Source organism: Patagioenas fasciata, chromosome 2, assembly GCF_037038585.1.
Source record: "Patagioenas fasciata isolate bPatFas1 chromosome 2, bPatFas1.hap1, whole genome shotgun sequence".
Classification (NCBI taxonomy): domain Eukaryota; kingdom Metazoa; phylum Chordata; class Aves; order Columbiformes; family Columbidae; genus Patagioenas; species Patagioenas fasciata.
The window spans coordinates 134,028,802-134,037,774 of record NC_092521.1 but is presented as its reverse complement, the minus strand read 5'-3'; the positions used below and the strand labels follow the sequence as shown (position 1 = coordinate 134,037,774).

Genomic DNA, 8,973 nt, shown 5'->3' with positions numbered 1-8,973 from the left:
GCTCAGGTTGGTAAGGGCCAGATCTAGGGGTGAGGACAGGCCTCCACACAGCTGTGACAGGGGTGACTCTGCACATGATGTGCCTCAACTTACCATGTACAAAGACAAGAGTAAGAAAACTCCCTTTGTCTTCTGGTTTGTGACAACTCCTCACTATGGTTTTTCACAGTCCCTGACTGGGGAGGGCCTTCATCGCATTATCATTTCTAGGCATTGATGTAATGGTAATAACATTGAGCACAGGCTGTACAGAAACAGTCCAGGAGCTTTTATTTTCTCTCCCAGCAATCCATTAGTGACTGCCCTGGTAGTGAATACAGTTGTTAGAAATGGCTTTAGAAGGTTTACATGAGGGATCATCACATTTCTCCCTCCAAAATGTTTACCTACTCTTGTGACAAATGCCCTGCAAAGATGGAGGCATATTTTTCCTTTTCTCATGATTTCTTTGCTTTGTGCTTTTTGGTAGTAGAACATTTCCCCTCCTCGATCACTTAGATCTACTCTTTGTTCCTGTGGGTCATTTTCTGCATCATAACCAGGAGAAGAGAAAAGATGAAAAAGAGAAGGAATTTACAGTAAACTCACAACTGTTTGCGAAGACTAATGGCAAATGCAGATTAAAAATAAAATGCAGTAAATAAGGCCTATCTATGTGGCTCAGATCCTCTGGCCAACCTTGTCCATGTGCATATTGGCCTTGTCTCCCATCATTGCGTCAGGATGGTTATATGAATCCTGGTACCACAACTTGAACATTCAGTCCTGAGTTTGGAAATCTCCACAGGGCTGACCCTGTGGTGCTGGAGATCTGCCCTTACCAAACTGGAAACTCTTTGGAGGAAGGCTACCGTGACTTCTTGAGGGGGTAGACCTAGCTCTGTGGTAGCCTTTGCATTGCTCTCATAGTTATCAGCTAGTAATCTGGATCATTGTTTTAATCTCCTTGATTTAAAATAACAAAAAAGACCCACCAACCCAAACCAATAGGTTAGTTTGATTCTGCTCCTTCAAAGAAAATCTTTTATTGTCTCCTCATAAATTAAAAGTTTTGCACGTTACCTAGCTCAGATTTCCCTCAAAGGTGGGGAATAATTTACCTTTTATGATGGTACACAGATTCAACTCAGCCGCTGTCTCATGTAGTCTCTTTTGTTTCAACAATCAGGAGTGGCAAACCGCTCAGGTACTACTGCAGCTCTAGATTTTGCTTATACATTCCTCTTGTTAAAATGTTGATCAGGCATAGCTAACTTCCTTGTTAAATCTACCAGTATATGCCTGAGCTTAGAATTATTTCAAACAACAAAACAAAGCATTTTTAAATTTAACTGGATATTATAATTCTAAGTATTTGCACTTTCTCTGATTCCTTCCCATGGATATATTTAAAATATGCCTGAGTGGTAGAACTTTTCTGTGACACCCATGATTTTGGGTGCTCACAAATTTAAAGTTAGTATTTACTATCTATATTTATTAGTATTTACTAGTTGAGGTTTTTTTTGCTTGTAAGTAAGAAAAGAGTCATCGGCTTAGATGAGTGTTTTTCCAGATTCTTGTACTATTTTTTTTTCTTTGATGGTTAATCAGAAAGCAAAGCGAAAACATGATACAGAAAACCGAATAAGGAAAAACCCCACAGTTAAATGTTCATAACAAAAATATATTTGCTGCGGATATTTTGTAACTTATAGCAACACAGAAGGCCTGTTATAAGTTATGTGCAAATACTAAATGCAAATTTCAGAATAGAAGAAATACCAAGTGCTGATTCAACCGAAATCAATGGAAAAAACTTTGTGCTGCTTATATTGAAGCTGAAAAATTTATGTCTTCCAACTGGCACTCAGATTAAAAATGACGTTGTTGTTTGTGCTGATAGGTGGCCTTTTTGAGTATGCTATAGTTACTTTTTCCTGAAAAAAAAGAAAAATACCTAATTTGAAGTAGAGAACATTTTCAAACAGTAATTTTCAAACACAGTGAAAATGTATTCTTGTTTCTGAAAGACAATCGGTAGATGAAGTTCTGGATATATTTCCTAGTAGTCTAAAAGTTTTCAGTGTACTTATGTTTACATTAAGTCCTGAATCTTCAATGCCTGGTAATGATCAGTAATTGTGACGATGAAGTGGATGACAAAGTCTATCCTTTATTTTTCATATGTCTGTGCTCTCAAAATGCCATATATTTCCAGTTTCTAAGACCTCTCATAGGTTCTTATTTCATGTTATTTACACAGGTAATTAAAACGGTTTTAAAAGAACAGTATCCCCTTGTGCTTCAGAGACGGAGCACTGGTGATTTTTCAGAACTCACACCTCTGAGCTGAGCGTCAGAAATCTTGGTTCCATTTTATTTCCTATATAAGCAATGCATTCTTAAAAGGGTTTCTGCAAGGAAAAGGAAGCCAGCAGCCATAGGTAGCCAAGCTCTATTAAAAGCCTGACTCAGGTGAGGGTGTTGAACACTTGAAAATGGAGCCCTGAGTCCCTCAGAACATCCTTCACTTGGGTCCTTATCCCCTGTGATATTTTAGCAACTCATTCCCTGAGTTGTGTTTTTCTGGATACATTACTATTTCTTCATGTTTCTTGCCAATTTTTTTTTGTTTATGGTTTTCTCCCTGTGGAGCTAGTGTGAGGCTGAGAGCTGCACAGGTACCCCAGGGAGGAAGACATCACTCTATGCCTGTTTTGCCCCTGCAGTCTTCTCCTATGCTTGCTGGTGGCCTCTGTCCAAGGGCAGATTTAGAGTGACAAGGACCGCTGGTCTGACCCAGCTCTTGCCTTCCTTGAAGGCAACGGCTGTTAAGTAGTAACATGCAACTTGGTCTTCACCCAGCACTCTCAGCATGAAACTGGGCTTTCATTTACCTGGGGAGAATTTCAAGCCCTCAGCATGGGACAGGAGTTGACCCACAAAGTCCAGTGTTCCCGTGTTCTCAGTGGTGTCTACACACTGTTTATTACTTCATACATTCATTTGAAGTCTCTGTGCTTTGAATGATGAGACTGAGGTACCTACGGTGTGGGGAGAGTTATTCTCAAAGTCGAACATTAGCCTAGAGAAGCTGGTTCCTAACTAAATTTAGTTGCTCAGACTCATTCCCTGAAGGAGCCTATCACTCCCCTGACATGTGGGAGCCTTGGGAGACCTGGTCCTATAACAGCAAAGTATCCCTATGAATGTCCACCTTGGGATAGTATTACTTAGCCCCAAGAAATTACTTTGTTGGAAGAGTGACCTCTATATAGCAACAGGATAACTTATTATATGGCAATCCTCCACCCCTCGCCCCCCCATCTTGTAAGTGCTGTTGATATAAATCTTCTCTTTTATTGCTATTTTCTGCTATATAAAAGACCAACAACTCTTGCTACTTCTAATGATCTAAGGCACTGGGAAGGGAGGTGCCATATGATTATATATCCATCAAAATGTTGCCAGCTCAGTCACACAAAAAAGGAAGTCTTAAAGCAAGTCTGGCTCCTGGGTGGTTTGAATTTTGCTGGGAAGTCAAAGCTCCCCCTTGGCACCAGAGTCAGCACTTCACAGGCTGAATATAGGAAGTTAATAATTTGTCTGTGTTTATGATAAAGCTTTCCTGTCCAGCGTCTCAAAGACTTTCTCAATGAGGGATTAATTCAGCCTTGCAATAAACAGGATCTACTATTTTACATCTGGGGAAACTGAGGAACAGTGAGGTGACGCACAGGGATGTCCAGGGCATCTGTTGCAGATAAGGGAGGAAAAAGGATCCTCCCACTGCTGAGTTCCACCGCTTTACCTGCTGGGAGGGACAAAGTGCCATGCTCCTTGTGAAAACCTCGCCCCAGCTGTCAGCACAAAGTGTTCCTGAAAGGTAGCAGGGGGGCCCCAGTTTTTGATGTTTGACTTGAAACACTTGAAAAGAATTTGCTTTTTCCTTCCAAGTGCTGTGCACTCTGGCACTAGGAAACCAAACTCCCTCCGGCATCTGTTGCATCTGAAAATTTGGGGCTAATTATCCTTTGGGTTGCAGCATTAAGGGAAGAGATTTATGTCTATTTTGGAAAAAGGGGATTACTCATTCCTCTCACTAATTAAAAATCAGAAGGTGAGAAGAGAGAGGCAATTAGGGTACCTTGTTTGGATTGGTTAAAGCAGCACTGACAGGATTTTCTCTGAGGGACACTTGCAGAAGTGCTGCAGTCTTGTTGGTATCACATGGTATCATCAGAACTGGACAGAAGGAAGCAGGGCTGATGTTGACTAAAAACTATAGGAAAGATTTATTTTGGCCAGATTTTTCAGTCTTTACTTATCCATCCATGACAGTATTTATTAAAATAATTTGGAACTGTTAGCACGAGTAAAGACTCTGTGAGTGAGCACCGCAAACCTGGGCTTTTAAACTTCCCATGCCAAAGGTGTAGTGCCTGTTCAGCTGATTCCAGCAGACTTCCTCACAATATGTGAATGCAATTTGATGATGGGATGTGTCACCTGGCCTTCCATACTTCCATAAGAACTAGTCTCAAAAATTGACTTCAAATAGAAGCATTATAGGTAAATAGAATTTTCTAGATTGCAACAACACATTTAATTAAACCCAAGCAGGATCTTTCAAGGTTCATATTTTGCTTTCTGACCAGGTGTTTTTCTTGGGGAGAGGACTGAGATGCGTCACCAGAAGGATCCACAAGCTTGTCCTTGATTCTGCATTGTTTGTACAAAATGATGGTGACTTCTGAGCAGGAGATGAAAACTGTGCCAAGAACAGAGCATAATGCTGTGCCTGGAGCTTTACTGGCTCTTCTCTCCCACCCCGTTTCTTGCTAATCACAATGGCTTCCTACAACACATTTATCAGCACAGGCCACTGCTTGTAAATAAGAGAGTTCTTGTCCTTTCCAAAAGCCAAACATACAATGTTATCTTTCCTCTTTCCCACAGAAGAGAGCCATTAGGAAATTCCTTGGTTTAGTTTGTCCCTTCTTGTTCCTGGATGATGTTGAAGCCATTGTAAAAAGACGAGGCTTACGTTTCCTTCTGAAGATGGCAAACTCATTGATGCATTGGATTGATGAGCTGGATGTGCGCTGATGTGTTGCATCCTGTAAGGAGGGGAGTATTCTGGGTTGCTTCAAGGCTTGGGAGTCCACAAAGCATTTTGCTGGCCTGGGCACTGAGTACTTGGGATTTTCCTGGTGAAACACAAGGAAGTATAGACCTGAAGGTTAAATTTAGTGCAAAATGATTTGAGGAGTCAGTTCATGTCAGCGGTGGTGATGTGCTTGCACTCATTCATGACCATTGCCCTTAGCACCCCCTGGAATTTCTTTGAAGGCAGTGCCCTAATTCCTACATGGGAATAATTTGGGAAGGTGACCTCAAAGATTTGGCCTTATAACATGAAATGCAGTTCCTAGAGAAGAGTCCTCTGGCAGTTCTCTGTTTCTCTGTCTGCCATAGCAGGGACGACAAGGGGTTGGCCCTGGCTCAATTTCTCTTGCCACAACCGAAGGGGAACGCTCTGGCTGTGGGTGGTGTCCGGGATATCACCAGTTGTGGGGGGTCACCGGCTCTTGCTTATTCCCTGTTTGCACTACTTTGATGTTGTTTCGCTCTGCCCAGCTTTCCTCCCAGAAAAGTGGTGCTTTGGGGCACACAGAGAGACACCTGCCAATTTCTGCCACTTGAAAATACAATGTTTTGCAGCTCTCCTGATAGATCTGAAGAGTTCAAGCTCCCTTCTCAGTTAGGCAGATATTAATACTGTGCACATGCAGAAACTCTACAGGCAGATAAAGGGATTTACTTTTCATGAGTCACAGATTAACAACTAAACCATCTTCACTTACAGGAGTCATCCCCTGAGGTCAGAAGAACCATTTGTGTTAGTAAGAGAGGCGAGACCTCCTAAGATGCGCCAAAATGATCCTGAGATGAAATTGCTCCATTCTTCCTGGGAGGGCCCACAGCATCTTGCAGGGTCGGCTGCATAAATTGTATGTTCTTCAGGGCAAGGACCTTGCCCTCCGATTTATCTGGGAAGCTTGTGTTTGGTGCTCCACACTGTAAATAATAAATAACCGCTTCAGCTGCTGGCTGGGTTTGGGATTACGAGTTGATTCTCACTCCTGATTAATTTCTTGTTCCGAGATGCCAGTGATGCAGTTTTACTGGAATATGCCAGTCACTGGTGTTAGGCCCCTGCTCTTCCCTTGCTCACGGTAAGGCAACTGTTGTCTCCTGTCTACAACACACTTTGCAGCACCCAGGAAGAATATTAATAAGAATTCCAAAGGGCTTGCTGCCACTTTTGCTGGAAAAGTTTCCTACAAAGGATGTGCAGCAAAACTCCCAGGAGACAGAAAAATACCTCCCACCGAGAAGAACTAGTGTCATCCCATTTCATTGTCTCTGTGTCACCATAACACCCCCATGACTCTGAGACACTGCTCTCTGCTGCTCTAGCTTGTGCTGCTCAATGTAATTTCCTTGGTTGGACATCTTAATTTCAGATTTGTAATGAGGTATTAACTAGTTTCATTTTGCCTAACTGTTAGGTGTTTGTGTTTTAAGGAACAGTCTCCTTCCTGGCATAATCAGCTCGAATTTACTTTCCCCATTTGTTTTTGTATCATATCATATGTAAAAAGAACTCCTTATGTGCCATATTGCCATCCAGGTTAAGGGCTCAGCAGTGCACCTGACAAGGAAAACAGAAACGCGCCTTGTCACTGAGCAACTAACACGTTTAGCCCAGTGGTCTAGAAAAGAAGGTAGATGGAGAGAATCTTAATGCTAGGTGACGAGGCCTGTAGTTTGCTAAATGTGTTTCTCCTGGGCGAGCTGGCAGAGAGTCAGTGTCACTACTTTGAAAAGCAGTGGCATCCCTGTTGTGTTTTCTTAGCCATGTCTCCCTTGCTGCTGTCTCACCCCAGCCTGCTCTGGGTGGTCCTGGAGGGTGAGCACCCTGTCCTGCTCTGTCGGGACACTCTGTGCTCCCACCGCCCCTTGCCAGCGGAGACTCTTCCCTGCCATGAGCGGCTCCGCTGGGGTGCAGCTCTGCCAGAGGCACTTGTCAGGATGTGTCTGGTGTCAGTGATCGGGAGACAGGCTGCCTCTTCCAGGTCTACTCCTGAAGATGCCTCTTAAATGTAAGCCAGGTGTCTTCAGTAAGTCTGTGGGCATCAACAGGGCTGCTTTCTAAATGAAGAGGCAAAGTGCAAGAGATGGAGGATTCTAAAGCAAAAAAACCACCCCATTATACTAATTGTTGAAGAGGTCCCATTAGATGTTAGACAACCTCAAACCAATCCAGCAGCTATCTTTGCAGATCTTGACCTTTGCTATTTTTATCCTCTCTGGGTTCAGGGAGGCATCTCTTAAGTGGAATTAGGAGTCTGTGAGCTGGCTCTGTATTTGTAAGTGGATGCTTGTCAAGTGACTGCAGGGCTGTCAAGCAGATTCCCATACCTTTTACTGCTCATTCATACATCATATATATATATTTACATAGTTGAATAAGCATAATGCTTTAGAAAGTTTGACTAATATATCAATTGCATCATTCAGACGTAACTTTTAATATGGAGCAGTGATATTGCTTGGTGTATTCAAATAATAAATCCCTAACTACTGCATAAGGCATATTGAGTTTTTGTTTCATTTTGCTTTCAGATTGAAACTGAGAAGCTGATGTACATGAGTTGGCCTGTTCTGAATCTTTGTCATTTTAGACAGCCCTGCTTATTGCCAGCTCATTTCACAGAGATCTATTTCAAATCAACTCATAAATTATTAATAGTACATGTGTAGGTCAGAGAGACACTAACCCTGACAATCACACCCTAATATTCTCTCTTTAGCAACAGAAATAAGAAAGGAGATGTGAATAATCAATATTCAACAACCAAGGTACATCTCATACAGATATGGTATATGCACTTAGGAAAAAAAAAAAGAAAAAAGTTCTTTGCAAAACCTGTCACACTGGCATTAATCTTGCACGATGAATAATGTGGCAATCTATGAATTTTTAACACCTTTAAAATGATAAAATTGTGCGATGTGATATCCAAAAGCAAATTTGTTCAAATTGGAGAATATTTTTGATCAAATGGAGATATTGAACAATGTGTATAAAAATATTTAAACATAATTTAAATTGCACAGCAGGCAAGACAGTTCATACGGGTTTGTGACTGGGAGCAGCTTTCCGTCACAAATAATTCGCCTGAAGATTTAATTAGAACTCAAAGCTTAAGCAGTAGCTCTTCTGAGAAGAGACCTATTGCTGGAGGCCCCGAGTGGCTCCCGGGCTGGAGGGCAGCACTGATCCCCCAGCCACCACTGGCACAGGAGGGTCCACAGGGACCTGGCAGGATCCTGGTTCCTGCTGTGTGACACCCTCTACAGAAAAGCCCACCAAAACTGGGGTAGGATGCTTGCAGAGAGGATGTAACACAGTGGCACAAAGAGCCAGGAGCAGAATTTTACCTGTTATTCACAGCAGGGCTGAACCTTGGAGCTGCTGCTCATGCTGGGCACTGCTGGGGCTCACCAGGGAGCAGGATCAGGCCCTTGCTCAGCTGATAGTGCTTGGTGGGAGGGAGCGAGTTTGGGTTTTTAGGCTGGAAAAAAAATGAACCACTAATGTATAGGAAATAATGAGATGGATGCTGTCCTACCTGAAGTCAGTAGGAATTTGTTGTTGACATTCATGGGGACAGGATCAGATTTAACATTTGAAGTCACTTCCTTCTGAGATTGCCCGACAAACACAAAACCAAAATGTTTCATTTAGAAACTGTCAAAAAGGAATTACTAACCTTTAATACTTATTGAAATTGCTATATGTGTTACTGCAAAGGGACTGGAAGGCAGCGGGACATTGAAATTTTCACTCTATGCAAAACAAAAATGACACTCAAAAACTTTACCCATTTTTTAAATCCTTCTAATGAAAGCATTTTATTC

At 42.2% G+C, this 8,973-nt stretch overlaps 1 long non-coding RNA gene across 1 annotated transcript; it reads left to right on the top strand.

The window, feature by feature from the left end:
* The first annotated feature begins 4,959 nt into the window (after window positions 1–4,959).
* LOC139827433 (uncharacterized) lies at window positions 4,960–7,644 on the top strand. Its single transcript, XR_011737970.1, has 2 exons — window positions 4,960–5,104; window positions 5,852–7,644. It is a non-coding gene; the product is annotated as an uncharacterized lncRNA (long non-coding RNA).
* The last annotated feature ends 1,329 nt before the right edge of the window (window positions 7,645–8,973 follow it).